This window comes from Oncorhynchus clarkii, chromosome 3 (genome assembly GCF_045791955.1).
Source record: "Oncorhynchus clarkii lewisi isolate Uvic-CL-2024 chromosome 3, UVic_Ocla_1.0, whole genome shotgun sequence".
Taxonomy (NCBI): Eukaryota; Metazoa; Chordata; class Actinopteri; order Salmoniformes; family Salmonidae; genus Oncorhynchus; species Oncorhynchus clarkii.
In genome coordinates, this window is record NC_092149.1 from 71,983,891 (window position 1) to 72,003,455 (window position 19,565).

Genomic DNA, 19,565 nt, shown 5'->3' on the forward strand with positions numbered 1-19,565 from the left:
AGTACACTAGTATGGTAAGATGCATAATGGAGAGACGGAGGTATTGAGAAATGGAGAGAGGGAATAAGAGACATAGGGAGAGAGGGAGAAATGGAGTGAGAGATGGAGGAACAAATTGAGTGAGGAACAAATTGAGAGGGAAAGACGGGGTGAGAGTGTGATAGAAAGAGAAATGGAGGTAAAGAACGAAGGAGTGTGATAGAAAGAAATGGAGGTAAAGAACGAGGGAGTGTGATAGAAAGAGAAATAGAGGTAATGAACAAGGGAGTGGCCTTTCTAGGGAGTTTTTCCTAGCCACCGTGCTTCTACACCTGCATTGCTTACTGTTTGGGGTTTTAGGCTGGGTTTCTGTACAGCACTTTGAGATATCAGCTGATGTACGAAGGGCTATATAAATACATTTGATTTGAGTGTGATAGAAAGAGAAATGGAGGTAAAGAACAAGGGAGTGTGATTAAAAGCAAGTGATTTAGCAGGAAACTGTTATTTTCAATTTTTTTAAAAGCACCATGTGTGTGTCTTTGTTTCACCCAAGGATTTTATTTAGCAATAACTTAGCTTGAACACTTCTCACATGCTCTTTTTAGGAATATTTGTCTTTCATACAGACAGCTCTCTCTTCAAACTACCTCTCCTCTCATGCCTCTCTCCTTTTAATCTCTTGCTTTTCTCTCTTCCCTATATCACTGTCTCTCGCTCTCTTTCTCAAGCTCCTTTGCTGGCATGGCCTGTGGGAGGAATGGTGTCATAGAGGGAGAGAGTATGTTTAAAGTGTTCAACCTGCTTCCTGTGCTCTGTGTGTGTAAGAGAGAGAGGGAGAGAGATTTGTGTGTGTGTGTGTTTGCAAGGGAGTGTGAATGTGTGTGTGCATGTGTGTGTGTGAAAAAAAGAGGTGCACGTGTGTGTATGTGTTAAATCCATCATGTCATTGTGTAAACAGAACCTCATGCTAAAGCCTCTCTCCATGAATACCTCACATCACCACAGTCAGCCTACTATCTCCATGAATACCTCACATCACCACAGTCAGCCTACTCTCTCCATGAATACCTCACATCTCACAGTCAGCCTACTATCTCCATGAATACCTCACATCTCACAGTCAGCCTACTATCTCCATGAATACCTCACATCACCACAGTCAGCCTACTATCTCCATGAATACCTCACATCTCACAGTCAGCCTACTATCTCCATGAATACCTCACATCACCACAGTCAGCCTACTATCTCCATGTCACCATTCAGCTGCTACAATAAAATTATTTATTTCTTTCATTTTTTATTTCTTTATTTCTACATTCACACACAGACAGGCTTGCAGTTGGCCGTATATCCATCTGAAAAGAGTGCTCTCTCCTTCTGTCTGTGTCTCAGTGTTGTGATGACACGAGGAGCAGTCATTCTCCTGGTATGGGAAACATATGTTAACATTGCCAAAGCATGTGAAATAGATAATAAACAAAAGTGAAATAAACAATAAAAAAGTAGTAGTCTCTCTCACTGCCCTGGGGGAGGGGACAGGGGTGGGGGATGGGCTAGTAGTCTCTCTCACTGCCCTGGGGGAGGGGACAGGGGTGGGGGATGGGCTAGTAGTCTCTCTCACTGCCCTGGGGGAGGGGACAGGGGTGGGGGATGGGCTAGTAGTCTCTCTCACTGCCCTGGGGGAGGGGACAGGGGTGGGGGATGGGCTAGTAGTCTCTCTCACTGCCCTGGGGGAGGGGACAGGGGTGGGGGATGGGCTAGTAGTCTCTCTCACTGCCCTGGGGGAGGGGACAGGGGTGGGGGATGGGCTAGTAGTCTCTCTCACTGCCCTGGGGGAGGGGACAGGGGTGGGGGATGGGCTAGTAGTCTCTCTCACTGCCCTGGGGGAGGGGACAGGGGTGGGGGATGGGCTAGTAGTCTCTCTCACTGCCCTGGGGGAGGGGACAGGGGTGGGGGATAGGCTAGTAGTCTCTCTCACTGCCCTGGGGGAGGGGACAGGGGTAGGGGTTGGGCTAGTAGTCTCTATCAAATCAAATTTATTTGTCACATACACATGGTTAGCAGATGTTAATGTGAGTGTAGCGAACTGCTTGTGCTTCTAGTTCCGACAATGCAGTAATAACCAACGAGTAATCTAACCTAACAATTCCACAACTACTACCTTATACACACAAGTGTAAAGGGATAAAGAATATGTACATAAAGATATATGAATGAGTGATGGTACAGAATGGCATAGGCAAGATGCAGTAGATGGTATTGAGTACAGTATATACATATACATATGAGATGAGTAATGTAGGGTATTTAAACATTATATTAAGTAGCATTGTTGAAAGTGGCTAGTGATATATTTTTCCATCAAGTTCCATCAATTTCCATTATTAAAGTGGCTGGAGTTGAGTCAGTGTGTTGGCAGCAGCCACTCAATGTTAGTGGTGGCTGTTTAACAGTTTGATGGCCTTGAGCTGTTTTTCAGTCTCTCGGTCCCAGCTTTGATGCACCTGTATTGACCTCGCCTTCTGGATGATAGTGGGGTGAACAGGCAGTGGCTCGGGTGGTTGTTGTCCTTGATGATCTTTATGACCTTCCTGTGACATCGGGTGGTGTAGGTGTCCTGGAGGGCAGGTAGTTTGCCCCCGGTGATGCATTGTGCAGACCTCACTACCCTCTGGAGAGCCTTACGGAAGTAAGGGGCGGGGTCGAGACCAAGGTGATGACGAGTTTGGAGGGTACTATGGTGTTAAATGCTGAGCTGTAGTCGATGAACAGCATTCTCACATAGGTATTCCTCTTGTCCAGATGGGTTATGGCAGTGTGGTTACGATTGCGTCGTCTGTGGACCTATTTGGGCGGTAAGCAAATTGGAGTGGGTCTAGGGTGTCAGGTAGGGTGGAGGTGATATGGTCCTTGACTAGTCTCTCAAAGCACTTTATGATGAGTGAGTGCTACGGGGTGGTAGTCGTTTAGCTCAGTTACCTTCGCTTTCTTGGGAACAGGGACAATGGTGGCCCTCTTGAAGCATGTGGGAACAGCAGACTGGGATAAGGATTGATTGAATATATCCGTAAACACACCAGACAGCTGCTCTGCGCATGCTCTGAGGACGCGGCTGTGGATGCCGTCTGGGCCTGCAGCCTTGCGAGGGTTAACACGTTTAAATGAGAGAGAGAGCCCGCAGGTTTTGGTTGCAGGCCGTGTCAGTGGCACTGTATTGTCCTCAAAGCGGCCAAAAAAGTTATTTAGTCTGTCTGGGAGCAAGACATCCTGGTCCGCGACGGGGCTGGGTTTCTTTTTGTAATCCGTGATTGACTGTAGACCCTGCCACATACCTCTTGTGTCTGAGCTGTTGAATTGCGACTCTACTTTGTCTCTATGCTGAAGCTTAGCTTGTTTGATTGCCTTGCGGAGGGAATAGCTACACTTTGTATTCGGTCATGTTTCAGGTCACCTTGCCCTGGTTAAAAGCAGTGGTTCGTGCTTTCAGTTTCACGCGAATGCTGCCATCAATCCACTGGTTTGGGAATGTTTTATTCGTTGCTATGGGTACAACATTGTCAATGTACTTTCTAATGAACACATTCGAAGCAGTCTTGAAGCGTGGAATCAGATTGGTCGGACCTGCGTTGAACAGACCTGAGCGCGGGAGCTTCTTGTTTTAGTTTCTGTCTGTAGGCTGGGAGCAACAAAATGGAGTCGTGGTAAGCTTTTCCAAAAGGAGGGCAGGGGAGGGCCTTATATGCGCCGCGGAAGTTAGAATAACAATGATCTAGGGTTTTACCAGCCCTGGTTGCGCAATCGATATGCTGATAGAATTTAGGGAGTCTTGTTTTCAGATTAGCCTTGTTAAAATCCCCAGCTACAATGAATGCAGGCTCAGGATATGTGGCTTCCAGTTTGCATAGAGCCAAATAAAGTTTGTTCAGGGCCATCGATGTGTCTGCTTGGGGGGGAATATATAAGGCTGTGATTATAATCGAAGAGAATTCCCTTGGTAGATAATGCGGTTGACATTTGATTGTGAGGAATTCTAAGTCAGGTGAACAGAAGGACTAGAGTTCCTGCATGTTGTTATGATCACACCACGTCTCGTTAATCATAAGGCATACCCCCCCGCCCCTCTTCTTACCAGAAAGATGGTTGTTACTGTCGGCGCGATGCGTGAAGAAACCAGCTGGCTGCACCGACTCCGATAGAGTCTCTCGAGTGAGCCATGTTTCCGTGAAGCAAAGAACGTTACAGTCTCGGGGGTCTCTCTGGAATGCTACCCTTCGCTCGGATTTCATCAACCTTGTGTCAAGAGACTGGACATTGGCAAGTAGTATACTAGGGAGTGGTGTGCGATGTGCCCGTCTCCGGAGCTTGACCAGAAGACCGCTTCGTTTGCCTCTTTTACTACGCCGTTGTTTTGGGTTGCCAGCTGGGATCTGATCCATTGTCCCGGGTGGAAGGCAGAACACAGGATCCGCTTCGGGAAAGTCGTATTCCTGGTCGTAATGATGGTGGGTTGACGTTGCTCTTATATTCAGTAGTTCTTCTCGACTGTATGTAATGAAACCTAAGATTACCTGGGGTACCAATGTAAAAAATAACACGTACAAAAACAAAATACAGCATAGTTTCCTAGGAACGCGAAGCGAGGCGGCCATCTCTGTCGGCACCGGAAAGGCGGGGGAGGGGACAGGGGTGGGGGATGGGCTAGTAGTCTCTCTTAGCTCAGTTAGTCCTTTGTGTGTCAGAGAGCAGCTGTCCCTTCAGGGCTATCAGGCTGGCGTGTGTGCCGCTGTGTGTGTGGTTCTGTGTTTCTTTTTGTGAGTTTGTGTTAGGTGTGCCGCTGTGTATGTGTGTCACAGAGATTTCCATCTCGGTTCTGCCATCTGCCTGCAGGTATAATGAGCAGTAATATCCACAGGGGGTCTCTCTCTCTCTCTCTCTCTCTCTCTCTCTCTCTCTCTCTCTCTCTCTCTCACACACACACACACACACACACACACACACACACACACACACACACACACACACACACACACACACACACACACACTACCACATCTGGATCCACCAGAGGGCTAGATGTGATTGTATAACTTAAAACTTAAATGCTAAATCACCTCTGAATAAAGAGTGAGGGAGAGCCAGAGACAGGTTAGCAGCGTGAATGAGACAGCACAGCACAGCATCAGTATCACAGTTTATTGGTCGTGTACACGATTTACCAGGTCTTAAGGCAGGTGCAGCGAAATGCTTATGTTACTAGCTCCTGACAATGCAGGAAAATGTCAAACAAGTACACAAATATTCTAAAATATGACAATTTAACAAAAACACAAATCAAGAAATGTTGGAATGAATCCAATGAACATCCCAAATAACACTGTAACTGTAATCCGAATGCAATCTATACGTGTATATACACCTGATGATGAATTTAAACAAAATATGCTAGGAATTATATGTACAGCAGTAGAAATACCAGAGTGAGCTATGTAAAGAATCCGGTATATAAATACATATGCAGTGTTTATAAAGAGTGTAACTATAATACATTGTACAGTATCAGCCAGGCAGATAGGGAGAGGAGAGTGAGAACAACATAGAAGTGATAATTGGGTGCTGACAAGCAGCTTGGCTAACGAAAGAGAAAACCATAAGACAATGTGAGAGAAAAAGGGCAGAAAGAGTGTGGAGAGAGTGAAGGAGTAAATTGTGAGTGAAAATGCAGAGATTTTGGTGAGTGAGAGGAGTGTGAAAAAGAAAGCCAGAGAGAGAGGAGAGGATGATTCAGAGGCCCTTATTTAACAGTACAGCCTCCACGTCATGTGGGCTGAAGTCAGTGACACACACACACACACACACACACACGCACACACACACACACACACACACACACACACACACACACACACACACACGCTACCTGTATGTGGTTACTCCATTAGCAGGAAGCGAGATGTCTCATATTGAATAGCTCAAACCCATTTCCTGCAGTGGCTTGTCATCCTTTCTCCACCTCTTTATTTTCCTCCCTCATTCTCTCCCTCCCTCGGTCTCTTATGTTCAAATTTGAGATAATTTGACAGTGTTTTTATAGCTACGTGTCAAAGATTTCATGTGGGCTGCAAAAAAAATTACTTAAAAGATGGCTTGGGATAAGTTATTAAGAGTACACACACACACACACAGTGTTTTACAGGCAGTATGGCTCATGCCTTTATCTGTAGTGTTATATTATGAATGTGCCCCCTGATGAGACCCTACACCACCCTGTCCTCTCTTCTCTACTGAGGCTGTGTTCTCTTTTATCCTCTATGTTCCTCTCATTTCTTGTCTTCCCTCTCTTTCTCCGTTACTCCCTCTCTCCCCCTCAACTCTCCTGATTTCTGTATCCAGTAACTCTTCTCCTCTCGCTCTCTCTCTCTCTCTCTCTCTCTCTCTCTCTCTCTCTCTCTCTCTCTCTCTCTCTCTCTCTCTCTCTCATCTCTACACACACAGTCATATTTGAGGTTGTGTTTCTCTTCACAGCTCTAGTGATGGGGGATAGTTTTTCTCATTGTTCCAAGTGTGTTCTATGTTAAAAGCTCTCTAGTCTTCTGTGATAGAAGAAAGTGTGTGTATGTGTGTCAGACAGACAGACAGACAGACAGACAACCACCCATCGAGAGGGAGACAGACAGACAAACTGAGATGGGGAGAGAGAGACAGACTAAGATGGGGAGAGAGACGCATCGAGAGAGACGGAGGGAGAGAGACGCATCGAGAGAGATGGAGGGAGAGAGACGCATCGAGAGAGACGGAGGGAGAGAGACAGACTGAGATGAGGAGAGAGACGCATCGAGAGAGATGGAGGGAGAGAGACGCATCCAGAGAGACGGAGGGAGAGAGACGCATAGAGAGAGACGGAGGGAGAGAGACGCATCGAGAGAGACGGAGGGAGAGAGACGCATCGAGAGAGACGGAGGGGGAGAGACGCATCGAAAGAGACGGAGGGAGAGAGACGCATCGAGAGAGACGGAGGGAGAGAGACTGAGGGAGACGGAGGGAGAGAGATGCATCGAGAGAGACGGAGGGAGAGAGAACGTTCACTCAACATCTAAAGCAGTCTTTGCACTTCCAGCTGTGAGGCTCAACATCTCTCAGGGCATCCTGCTGTGTGTGCATGAGGAACACTCATCATCCTCTTCCTCAATCTTCTCTTCATATTCTCTTTGATCTTCATCACCATCTGCATCATCATCCTCGTTCGCCCTCTCCTCCCTCCTTGCTAACCCTCAGAATGTATTCATCCCTCTCTCACCACCAGCTCTAAGCCTCAGTGAGAGGAGGAGGAAGAGGGAAGACAGAGAGGAGACATTTGTCCATTCCTCTAGTCATCACTGGATTCGTATACAATTCCTTCACACACACACACACACACACACACACACACACACACACACACACACACACACACACACACACACACACACACTCAGTAGTGTTGAAGTATCACCCATCTTCTCCATTTTCCTCTCAGCAGTAATCTCCATTTCTCACAGAGCAATTATTGCTAATGAGCCTTCCGTGTCCTTGGCCATTCTCCTTCTCTTCTGTAATGTCTGTTTGCCCCTCTTCACATTTCAATGCCTATAGATGGTTATCAATAAAATGTCACAATAAGGTGCAGAGCGTTCGTTTTGCCTGCTTGGGGGCAAGGAGACTCCCAGCTCTGCTAAAACCATTGACAACTGCGTCCAGTTTTCAATGGATTGTTAAATAAGTGTTAACTATTTGGTTGTAATATCGTCACCTCATGAAGAGCATAGTCACAACTACACATGTCCCATTATTCCATGCAAAACAATTGCTCACATTTAGCTCTATCATCGTAGATATACAGCCAGTAACTGCATGCTTTTCATGGTCAGTAAACATAAATTGATCATGTCGTTTCAGAGGGTAGCCTCAGGATATCTCTCCATATAGGCCACCATTAATTGGATATTTGAGTAATATTAAATAAAATAACTGTACCTGACATGAGTTTAGGTTCATTTCCCATCCTTCGTGGGTTCTGCCTGTCAAGCAGCAGAAGGGCACATTTGCCGATGTACTATTACAGAAGCTGATAATGTTTACTTTGCAAGCTACAGGTAAAAACGTTGTACAATTGGCTAAACATCTAGCGGTAAGTAGACCTAATGTACTTTTATCTCCAACCAGTCGTGGCCAAAAGTTTTGAGAATGACACAAATATTAATTTCCACAAAGTTGGCTGCTTCAGTGTCTTTAGATATTTTTGTCAGTTGTTACTATGGAATACTGAAGTATAATTACAAGCATTTCATAAGTGTCAATGGCTTTTATAGACAATTACATGAAGTTGATGCAAAGAGTAAATATTTGCAGTGTTGACCCTTCTTTTTCAAGACCTCTGCAATCCGCCCTGGCATGCTGTCAATTAACTTCTGGGCCCCATCCTGACTGATGGCCGCACATTCTTGCATAACTAATGCTTGGAGTTTGTCAGAATTTGTGGGGTTTTGTTTGTCCAGCCGCCTCTTGAGGATTGACCACAAGTTCTCAATAGGATTAAGGCCTGGGGAGTTTCCTGGCCCTGGACCCAAAATATCACTGTTTTGTTCCCCAAGCCACTTCGTCACCAAACTGTTCCTGGATGGTTGGGAGAAGTTGCTCTCGGAGGATGTGTTGGTATAATTCTTTATTCATGGCTGTGTTCTTAGGCCAGAACTACACGGCAGGACCTGGTCAATAACCTGAAGAGAGCTAGGACCACAGTCTCAAAGAAAACCATTTGTAACACACTACGCCGTCATGGATTAAAATCCTGCAGCGCACGCAAGGTCCCCCTGCTCAAGCCAGCGCATGTCCAGGCCCGACTGAAGTTTGCCAATGACCATCTGTATGATCCAGAGGAGGAATGGGAGAAGGTCATGTGGTCTGATGAGACAAAACTAGAGCTTTGTGGTCTAAACTCCACTCGCTGTGTTTGGGGGAAGAAGAAGGATGAGTACAACCCCAAGAACACCATCCCTACCGTGAAGCATGGAGGTGGAAACATCATTCTTTGGGGATGCTTTTCTGCAAAGGGGACAGGACGACTGCACCGTATTGAGGGGAGGATGGATGGGGCCATGTATCGCGAGATCTTGGCCAACAACCGTCTTCCCTCAGTAAGAGCATTGAAGATTGGTCGTGGCTGGGTCTTCCAGCATGACAACGACCCGAAACACACAGCCAGGGCAACAAAGGAGTGGCTCCGTAAGCTGCATCTCAAGGTTCTGGAGTGGCCTAGCCAGTCTCCAGACCTGAACCCAATAGAACATCTTTGGAGGGAGCTGAAAGTCCGTATTGCCCAGGGACAGGTCCGAAACCTGAAGGATCTGGAGAAGGTCTGTATGGAGGAGTGGGCCAAAATCTCTGCTGCAGTGTGTGCAAACCTGGTCAAGAACTACAGGAAACGTATGATCTCTGTAATTGCAAACAAAGGTTTCTGTACCAAATATTAAGTGCTGCTTTTTTGATCTATCAAATACTAATGTCATGCAATAAAATGCAAATGAATTACTATAAAATCATACACTGTGATTTTCTGGATTTATGTTTTAGATTCCGTCTCTCCCAGTTGAAGTGTACCTATGATAAAAATTACATGCTTTGTAAGTAGGAAAACCTGCAAAATCAGCAGTGTATCAAATACTTGTTCTCACCACTGTATATCCACAGTAAAACGAGTCCTATATCCACATAACCTGAAAGGCCGCTCAGCAAGGAAGAAGCAACTGCTCCTTAACCGCCATAAAAAATCCAGACTACGGTTTGCAACTGCACATGGGTACAAGGATCGTACTTTTTGGAGAAATGTCCTCTGGTCTGATGAAACAAAAATGTAACTGTTTGTCCATAATGACCATCGTTATGTTTGTAGAGAAAATAGGGAGACTTGCAAGCCGAAGAACACCATCCCAACCGTGAAGCACGTGGTTGGCAGCATCATGTTGTGGGGGTGCTTTGCTGCAGGAGGGACTGGTGCATTTCACAAAATAGATGGCTGCTTGTGGAAGGGAAATTATGTGGATATATTGAAGCAACATCTCAAGACATCAGTCAGGAAGTTCAAGCTTGGTCACAAATGGGTCTTCCAAATGGACAATGACCCCAAGCATACTTCCAAAGTTGTGGCAAAATGGCTTAAGGACAACAAAGTCAAGGTATTGGAGTGACCATCACAAAGCCCTGACCTCAATCCTATAGAAAAATTGTGGGCAGAACTGAAAAAGCGTGTGCGAGCAAGGAGGCCTACTAACCTGACTCAGTTACACCAGCTCTGTCAGGAGAAATGTGCCAAAATTCAGCCAACTTATTGTGGGAAGCTTGTGGAAGGCTACCCAAAACGTATGACCCAAGTTTAACAATTTAAAGGCAATGCTACCAAATACTAATTGAGTGTATGTAAACTTCTGACCCACTGGGAATGTGAAATCTGAAATAATTCATTCTATAGTATTATTCTGACATTTCACATTCTTAAAATAAAGTTGTCATCCTAACTGACCTAAGACCGGGAATTTTTACTAGGATTAAATGTCAGCAATTGTGAAACTGAATTTGAATGTATTTGGCTAAGGTGTATGTAAACTTTCGACTTCAACTGTATGATTATTAGTACATGTCAAAAGTTTGGACACACCTACTACACCTACACTTTTCTACATTGTAGATTAATAGTGAAGACATCCAAACTATGAAATAACACATGGAATCATGTAGTAACCAAAAAAGTGTTAAACAAATCTAAATATATTTGTATATTTGGGTGCCAGGTACAGGCAATCTGAATGAGTTTATCAACACTAAATTGTTCAAGTGCAGTTGCAAAAACCATCAAGCACTTTGATGAAACTAGCTCTCATGAGGACCGCCACAGGAAAGCAAGACCCAGAGTTACCTCTGCTGCAGAGGATAAGTTCATTAGTTAACTGCACCTCAGATTGCAGCCCAAATAAATGCTTCACAGAGTTCAAGTAACAGACACATCTCAACATCAACTGTTCAGAAGGGACTGCACGAATCAGGCCTTCATTGTCAAATTGCTGCAAAGAAACCACTACTAAAGGACACCAATAATATGAAGAGACTTGCTTGGACAAAAGCACTGGACATTAGACTGGTGGAAATCTGTCCTTTTGGTCTGATGAGTCCAAATGTGAGATTTTTTGTTCAACCTGCCGTATTGTGACATTTTATTGATAATAACCTATTGACGGTAACTTAATGTATGGATTATTACTAATACTTGTGTGTCAGTGGGCACTTAGTGACTCAGTGCTGCCATTAAGTCTTGTAATATGCAGTTCCCATTACAAGACATCTGATAATGAGAGTTGACCATCACAGTCGATAGGAAAACACACACACACACGTTACTTTAATCTACTCTTTCTGTTCTTGTTCAAAAAGAGAATTTCTTCAGTGTAACTTCAATGGTTAAATAAAGGTTTGATGTTAAGATAGGGGGTTTGAAGTTGACATTGCAGATAACACTGCTCAAGTTTTCATCTTTACCTCTCTTTCTGTCTCTCCATTTCTCTTTTCCTCCCTCGTTTATCTGGCCATGTCACATCTTTCTCTGATGTTGTGGGACTCTACATGAAAGGCCAGCCAGAGGGACCAGCGACAACACTTCAGAGAGGGAAATGTGAGAGAGGGGGATGGGGTAGAAGAGAGATGGAGAGAGGAGGATGGGGTAGAAGAGAGATGGAGAGAGGAGGATGGGGTAGAAGAGAGATGGAGAGAGGAGGATGGGGTAGAAGAGAGATGGAGAGAGGAGGATGGGGTAGATGAGAGATGGAGAGAGGAGGATGGGTTAGAAGAGAGATGTAGAGAGGAGGATGAGGTAGAAGAGAGATGGAGAGAGGAGGATGAGGTAGAAGAGAGATGGAGAGAGGAGGATGAGGTAGAAGAGAGATGGAGAGAGGAGGATGAGGTAGAAGAGAGATGGAGAGAGGAGGATGGGGTAGAAGAGAGATGGAGAGAGGAGGATGGGGTAGAAGAGAGATGGAGAGAGGAGGATGAGGTTGAAGAGAGATGGAGAGAGGAGGATGGGGTAGAAGAGAGATGGAGAGAGGAGGATGGTGTAGAAGAGAGATGGAGAGAGGAGGATGGGGTAGATGAGAGATGGAGAGAGGAGGATGGGGTAGAAGAGAGATGGAGAGAGGAGGATGGGGTAGAAGAGAGATGGAGAGAGGAGGATGGGGTAGAAGAGAGATGGAGAGAGGAGGATGGGGGAGATGAGAGAGGAGGATGGGGGAGATGGGGTGAAAGTGATGCAGAGAGGGTGATGAGGGGGTGGAATAGAGATGGGTCAGAATAATGAGGGGAGAAAGCAAGGGGGAGTGGAGAGATTCCAGTCCACACACCCACTGTTATTTAACGCACCTGCTGATGCCTTTTGAAAATCTGGTGGGTGGCAAATAAAACCATATAATTTCAACCACCGGATGTAAGCATGTTGTGATTGTAGCCTGTTTCTAGACTGCTCATCATAGTACTATATCTTACTTAAGAGAAAACAAGTCCACTACTAGCAGCAGTAGTATGGGCTTGGCCAGGTGCCTGTCCTTGAATTCTCTCCCAGATTTAGGCCAAGTCCACACTCCTGTAGTGTATGTGCGCAGGCATACACATCGTGCATGTGTCCATCGCCTCATCCTTAATCTTACTCAGATTGAGGTCAAAGAGCGACTGGGAGAATCTCAAGGAGATCACGTCTGTGTTTACCAGGGCTGCACGATAAGGGCAAAAAAATAGAATTTACTTTTTTTTTTGTGACCACGATTTTAATTACGATAATAGATCAAAACACTTGGGTAAACTGTTGAAATCATAAAAATACATAAATCATTTTAATTTGTCAGTTGAAATACAGTCGACACTTGGAATGCAGTTTTGTTTGGCATGACAATTATTTAAAAGTAAGGGTGGAGATGGTTGTGACAGAGTAGGAACCAAAGTGTTGGTCAGTGTTTCCCATGGGACCCTAATTATACTGAACAAAAATATAAACTAAACATGCAACAATTTTAACAATTTTACTGAGATACTGTTCATATAAGGAAATCAGTCAATTGAAATAAATTCATTAGGCCGTAATCTATGGATTTCAAATGACTGGGCAGGTGCGCAGACATGGGTGCCAATCCGAATGAGTTTATCACCAGAAAAGGTGGTGATAAATAAATATATTTGTATATTTGGGTGCCAGGCACATGCAATCTGAATGAGTTTATCATCACCAAATTGCTTAATTACAGACATAAATATTCCTCAGTTTCATCAGCTGTCCAGTTGGCTGGTCTCAGATGATCCTGCAGGTGAAGAAGCCAAATGTGGAGGTCCAGGACTGGCGTGGTTACACTACTTCTCATTCAAGGGGTTTTCTTTATTTTTACTATTTTCTACATTGTAGAATAATAGTGAAGACATCAAAGCTATGAAATAACTCTTATATTAATCATGTAGTAACCAAAAAAGGGAGATTCTTCAAATAGCCACTCTTTGCCTTGATGACAACTTAGCACACTCTTGGCATTCTCTCAACCAGCTTCATGAGGTAGTCACCTGGAATGCATTTCAATTCACAGGTGTGCTAATTTTGTTAATTTGTGGAATTTCTTTCCTTCTTAATGCGTTTGAGCCAATCAGTTGTGTTGTAACAAGGTAGGGGTGGTATACAGAAGATAGCCCCAATTGGTAAAAGACCAGGTCCATATTGTGGCAAGACCAGCTCAAATAAGCAAAGAGACAGTCCATCATTACTGTAAGACATGAAGGTTAGTCAATACGGAAAATTTCAAGAACTTTTAAAGTTTGTTCAAGTGCAGTCACAAAAACCATCAAGCGCTATTATGAAACTGGCTCTCATGAGGACCGCCACAGGAATGTTAGACCCAGAGTTATCGCTGCTGCAGTGGATAAGTTCATTAGAGTTACCAGTCTCAGAAATTGCAGCCCAAGTAAATGCTTCAGAGTTCAAGTAACAGACACATCTCAACATCAACTGTTCAGAGGAGAATCAGGCCTTCATGGTCAAATTGCTGCAAAGAAACCACTACTAACGGACACAATACATAAGAAGAGACTTGCTTGGGCTAAGAAAAACGAGCAATGGACAATAGACCGGTGGAAATTTGTCCTTTGGTCCGATGAGTCCAAATTTGAGATTTTTGGTTCCAACCGACATGTCTTTGTGAGACGCTGCATGGGTGAACGGAGGATCTCCGCATGTTTATTTCCCACCGTAAAGCATGGAGGAGGTGTTATGGTGTGGGGTGCTTTGCTGGTGACACTGTCTGTGATTTATTTAGAATTCAAGGCACACTTATCCAGCATGCCTACCATAGCATTCTGCAGCGAAACGCCATCCCATCTGGTTTGGGCTTAGTGGGACTATCATTTGTTTTTCAACAGGACAATGACCCAACACACCTCCAGACTGTGTAAGGGCTATTTTACCAAGAAGGAGAGTGATGCATCAGATGACCTGGCCTCCACAATCACCCGACCTCAACCAAGTTGAGAGGGTTTGGGATGAGTCGGACCGCAGAGTGAAGGAAAAGGAGTCAACAAGTGCTGAGCATATGTGGGAACTGCTTCAAGACTGTTAGAAAACATTCCAGGTGAAGCTGTGTGCAAATCTATCATCATTGTAAAGGGTGGCTATTTAATGAATCTCAAATGTAACATATATTTGATTTGTTTAACACTTTTTTTGGTTACTACATGATTCCATGTGTTATTTCATAGTTTTGATGTCTTCACTATTATTCTACATTGTAGAAAATAGTAAAAATAAAGAAAAACCCTTGAATAAGTAGGTGTTCTAAAACTTTTGACCTCAGTGTACACGTGTGTCACGCCCTGACCTTAGAGAGCCTTTTTATGTCTCTATTTGGTTTGGTCAGGGTGTGATTTGGGTGGGCATTCTATGTTCTTTATTTCTATGTTTTGTCCTTCTATGTTTTGGCCGGGTATGGTTCTCAATCAGGGACAACTGTCTATCGTTGTCTCTGATTGGGAATCATACTTAGCCAGCCTGTTTTGCCACCTTAGGTTGTGGGATGTTGTTTTTTGTTAGCTCTGTGTAGCCTTCAGAACATGATGTTCGTTGTTCTTTGTTTGGTGTTCGGATTAAATAAAGAATTATGAACACGTACCACGCTGCACCTTGGTCCACTTCTTCCGACGAGCGTTACAACGTGGTCTGCGGTTGTGAGGCCGCTCGGACATACTGCCATATTCTCTGAAACGGCATTTGAGGCGGCTTATTTTTTAAATATATTTCACCTTTATTCAACCAGGTAGGCTAGTTGAGAACAACTTCTCATTTACAACTGCAACCTGGCCAAGATAAAGCAAAGCAGTGCGACAAAAACAACAACACTGAGTTACATATGGGATAAACAAATGCACAGTCAATAACACAATAGAAAAATATGTGTACAGTGTGTGTAAATGTAGTAAGATTAGGGAGGTAAGGCAATAAATAGGCCATAGAGACAAAATAATAAAAATGTAGCATTAACACTGGAGTGATAGATGTGCAGATGATGATGTGCAGGTTGAGATACTGGGGTGCAAAAGAGCAAAGAAAGAAATAACAATATGGGGTTGAGGTAGTTGGGTGTGCTATTTACAGATGGGCTGTGTACAGGTACACTACTCTGACAGCTGATGCTAAAAGTTAGAGAGGGAGATATAAGTCTCCAGCTTTAGTGGTTTTTGCAATTTGTTACAGTCATTAGCAGCAGAGAACTGGAAGGAAAGGCGGCCAAAGAGGGATGACCAGTGAAATATACCTGCTGGAGCGCGTGCTACGGGTGGGTGTTGCTATGGTGACCACTAAGCTGAGATAAGGTGTGGCTTTATCTAGCGAATACTTATTGAGGACCTGGAGCCAGTGGGTTTGGTGATGAATATGTAGCAAGGGCCAGCCAACGAGAGCATACAGGTCGCAATGGCGGGTAGTAAATGGGGCTTTGGTTACAAAAAGGATGGCACTGTGACAGACGACATCCAATTTGCTGAGTAGAGTGTTGGAGGCTATTTTGTAAATGACATCACCGAAGTCAAGGATCGGTAGGATAGTCAGTTTTACTAGGGTAAGTTTGGCAGCACAAGTGAAGGATGCTTTGTTGCGAAGTAGGAAGCCGATTGGAGATGCTTAATGTGAGTCTGGATGGAGAGTTTACAGTCTAACCAGGCACCTAGGTATTTGTAGTTGTCCACATATTCTAAGTCATAACTGTCCAGAGTAGAGATGCTAGTCGGGCAGGGCGGTTGAAGTGCATACATTTAGTTTTACTCAGATAGACCAACTAACTAGCGTTTTGCAAAACACAAAGTAGATTTAATTTCTTTAGGCAAACAGCCCTAATGTTGGAAACAAACATCATTATGTTGCCATCCAGAGTCACATTTAGTTATTTTCCAAGCTATAGCACACAATATTTTACATACAGCAGGTTTGTAAAGGACCAAAGAGTTTGTTCTGTTTCGTACAGCCCTAATCGGACCCTCCCAGTGTATCATGTCTGATTGTTTAAATGCATTCCAGACAGGATTTGATTGGCCTTGGGGACAGTAGCGTAGGTGGGGATATGTTTTTGTCTGTGTCATGCCATCCCAGCTGTTTTGTGGACATGTGCCAACCCAGGGGATGTAGAGAAGCGAAGCAAGTTTCTGTTTTGCAGTTATTCAGAGTGTTTGGGTGGTTCTGGGGGGAGGGGGACAGGGAAAGGGGGATCAGGTGAGAGATATACGGGAGGTGTAGGCTGTTTTAGGGGTGACCTTGGTAGTGTAGAGTGGGTGGGTTGCTATGGCAACAGGAGGCTGTAGCATAGGAGGGTTGTTGTGGAATGAGTAGGCTCTCTCTTCTTTTTCCCTCTCTCTTTTTACCACTCCTCTCTCCTGTGTTAGAAATCTCTCTTCCTCCCTTTTTCCCCGCCCTCGTATTGATTAGGCTAGTAGTGTGGTCTCTCCGTGTATGAGAGGTGATCTCTACTAGGCTTTTTACTCACCAAATGAGTCCTCCGTCATGCCTTTGAACCTTCTCTCCCTACATAGGGCATTTCAGATTCTGTCTGAACGCTCTGTATCACAGACATGATATGGAGACTCCCATATCAAGCCTCCATCGTTCAGACTCAGAGACTTGTCATAAGAGACTTTCCCCTTAGTGACAGGGATTGCCTGTAACTCATTTAATAGCAAAGTGTGATCAAACACACATCCTTTAGTGGGGTGAAAAAAGCTGGTGTAAAAGAAATAGAGCCACCACAGTCATAAGTTCCACCACGCAGCTTTAATGAATAAACAACCAGCGTTTTCATCCTGCAGGGATGTTTGTCAGGTCGTTTCACCGGGAGTGTACCACACCCATATTGATAGACATAAAACAAGCGCCAATTAAGGCAGTCTATACATATTTAAGTTGAAAAGGGCAACACAAAAACAGTGTATAAAAAGCTAATATTGAGTTGCACCCCCCTTTTGCCCTCAGAACAGCCTCAATTCGTCGGGGCATGGACTCCACAAGGTGTCGAAAGCATTCCACAGGGATGCTGACTCCAATGCTTTCCACAGTTGTGACAAGTTGGATAGATGCTCTTTGTGGTGGTACACACAGGAAACTGTTGAGAGTGAAAACCCAGCAGCGTTGCAGTTCTTGACACAAACAATACCATACCCCATTCAAAGTCACTTAAATATTTAGTCTTGCACATTCAACCTCTCAATTGCACATACACAATTCATATCTCAATTGTCTCAAAGCTTAAAAATCCTTCTTTAACCTGTCTCCTCCCCTTCATCTACTCTGATAGAAATGGATTTAACAAGTGACATCAATAAGAGATCATAGCTTTCACCTGGTCAGTCTGTCATGTTCTTCATGTTTTGTACACAGCATGTATATACTATGTTATGACTGTATAACCAGTGGTGGAGATTTTGAGTGTGTGGGCTCTATTTATTTTATACTGTAACTCATTTATTGTTAATTCAGATCAATTTGAACCAATTTCAGTTCAATTCAAAGTCATTTCAGTTCAATACAACCCAAATCTCGATACTGGTATGCTAAATATTGCATTCCATTTCCTGAGTTACATAGCCACAATTTCAGTGGGATAGAAATCAAACAAATTCCTGTATTTCCTGTGGTCTTTCATCCATCTCTCTCTCATGTTGTCATTCTTCCCAGTGCCTTGATAAACTGCAGTAACCTGATGTTGAACACAGATCCTCCTCCTCTTCTATGTCTTTTCTCTGATCTCTTTGTTCTCTCATTTCATTAGTGGTGGCTGTCTCTGTTGTTCCTGATATCTCTCTGAATCTCAATCTACACACACATACACACACACGCCCGCGCACGCACACGTACAAAGCGAAAGAGATTGGGATCAAGCTGTTTTTAGCATCTGTGCTCAGTCATACCAGGATAACTTCAGGATATATGGATACCACCAGGCTTGAAACTAGCCCTCAACAATTACAATGTTTAAAATCTACAAACCACTTCAATACCATGCACCTGGTGCACTATACACTCCAATACCATACATCTTGACAAAGACCTTGAATGGCCAAGCTTCTTAACCAGGGCTTGACATTACCACACTGTATTACTGGAAAGCCTACTCCATCCTCCATTCATTTGTCCAGGCCAGCTAAAAGGATGACTGCTGCTGCTACCCATTGTGTCTTACACACTGATGTCTTTATACAATCTAGGGCTGTGTGTGTGTGTGTCTTCGCTGTGGTCTCTGTCATTAGATCTAAACCACATCACAGTCCCCACTGCCCCTAACCGGTAAGATGAGCCTTTTCCCACTGAGATAATAGAACCTGAACAGGATATGAATCCAACTGACAGACATTCAGACAGGATGTATTGACCCTTTACACTGTGGGAATTGGCAATATGGATAGGGCTAAATTAAAAGGTTTCTTACAGAAGAAATATGAAATGCATCAGCATGGTAGGAATTGAAAGGGAACACTTTGGAGATTCTGGGGAAAATATTAGACCAATGTTGAGGACCCAACAGTTCACCTGATACAAGACTGAATCCAAACATTACACTTGTTGATTTTATGTGCATTTTGTATTTTCTGTACTTTTTGCCACATTTGTTGATAACGCAGTCTGAAAATACTCTGGATACATTCACTAACATGATAAGAATATTCCTGGAGAATGTGGGGTAGATGCAACACAAGGCAGATCAAGTAAGAGCACTAACTGGTGTCTCCAAGTGGCCACACACCTCTCCAAAGTGTGCACAGTTCCTAAGTCATTTCAATGCAACTATAAGGTGCTGTTTTAAGCTCTCCTAGATGTGCCATTGAGGAACTAGTGCATACACACTTGTAGATTTGTTTGTTTGGAACGCAACCCTGCATCACCGCCATCACACAATTACTGTTGTTTACGCGAGGGTCAGTTGGGCATAATTTAAAAGCTTGTTCTATTGCCAACATGCCTGGCTAAGTTATAAAATACGATATGACAGTGTTAGGCT

The 19,565-nt window shown here is 44.1% G+C and overlaps 1 protein-coding gene across 1 annotated transcript in view; it reads left to right on the forward strand.

Annotated features, from left to right (window-relative positions):
• LOC139403264 (immunoglobulin superfamily member 3-like) overlaps positions 1-19,565 on the forward strand; it is a 130,428-nt gene that overhangs the window by 51,873 nt on the left and 58,990 nt on the right. The gene's annotated exons all lie outside the window — the stretch shown is intronic.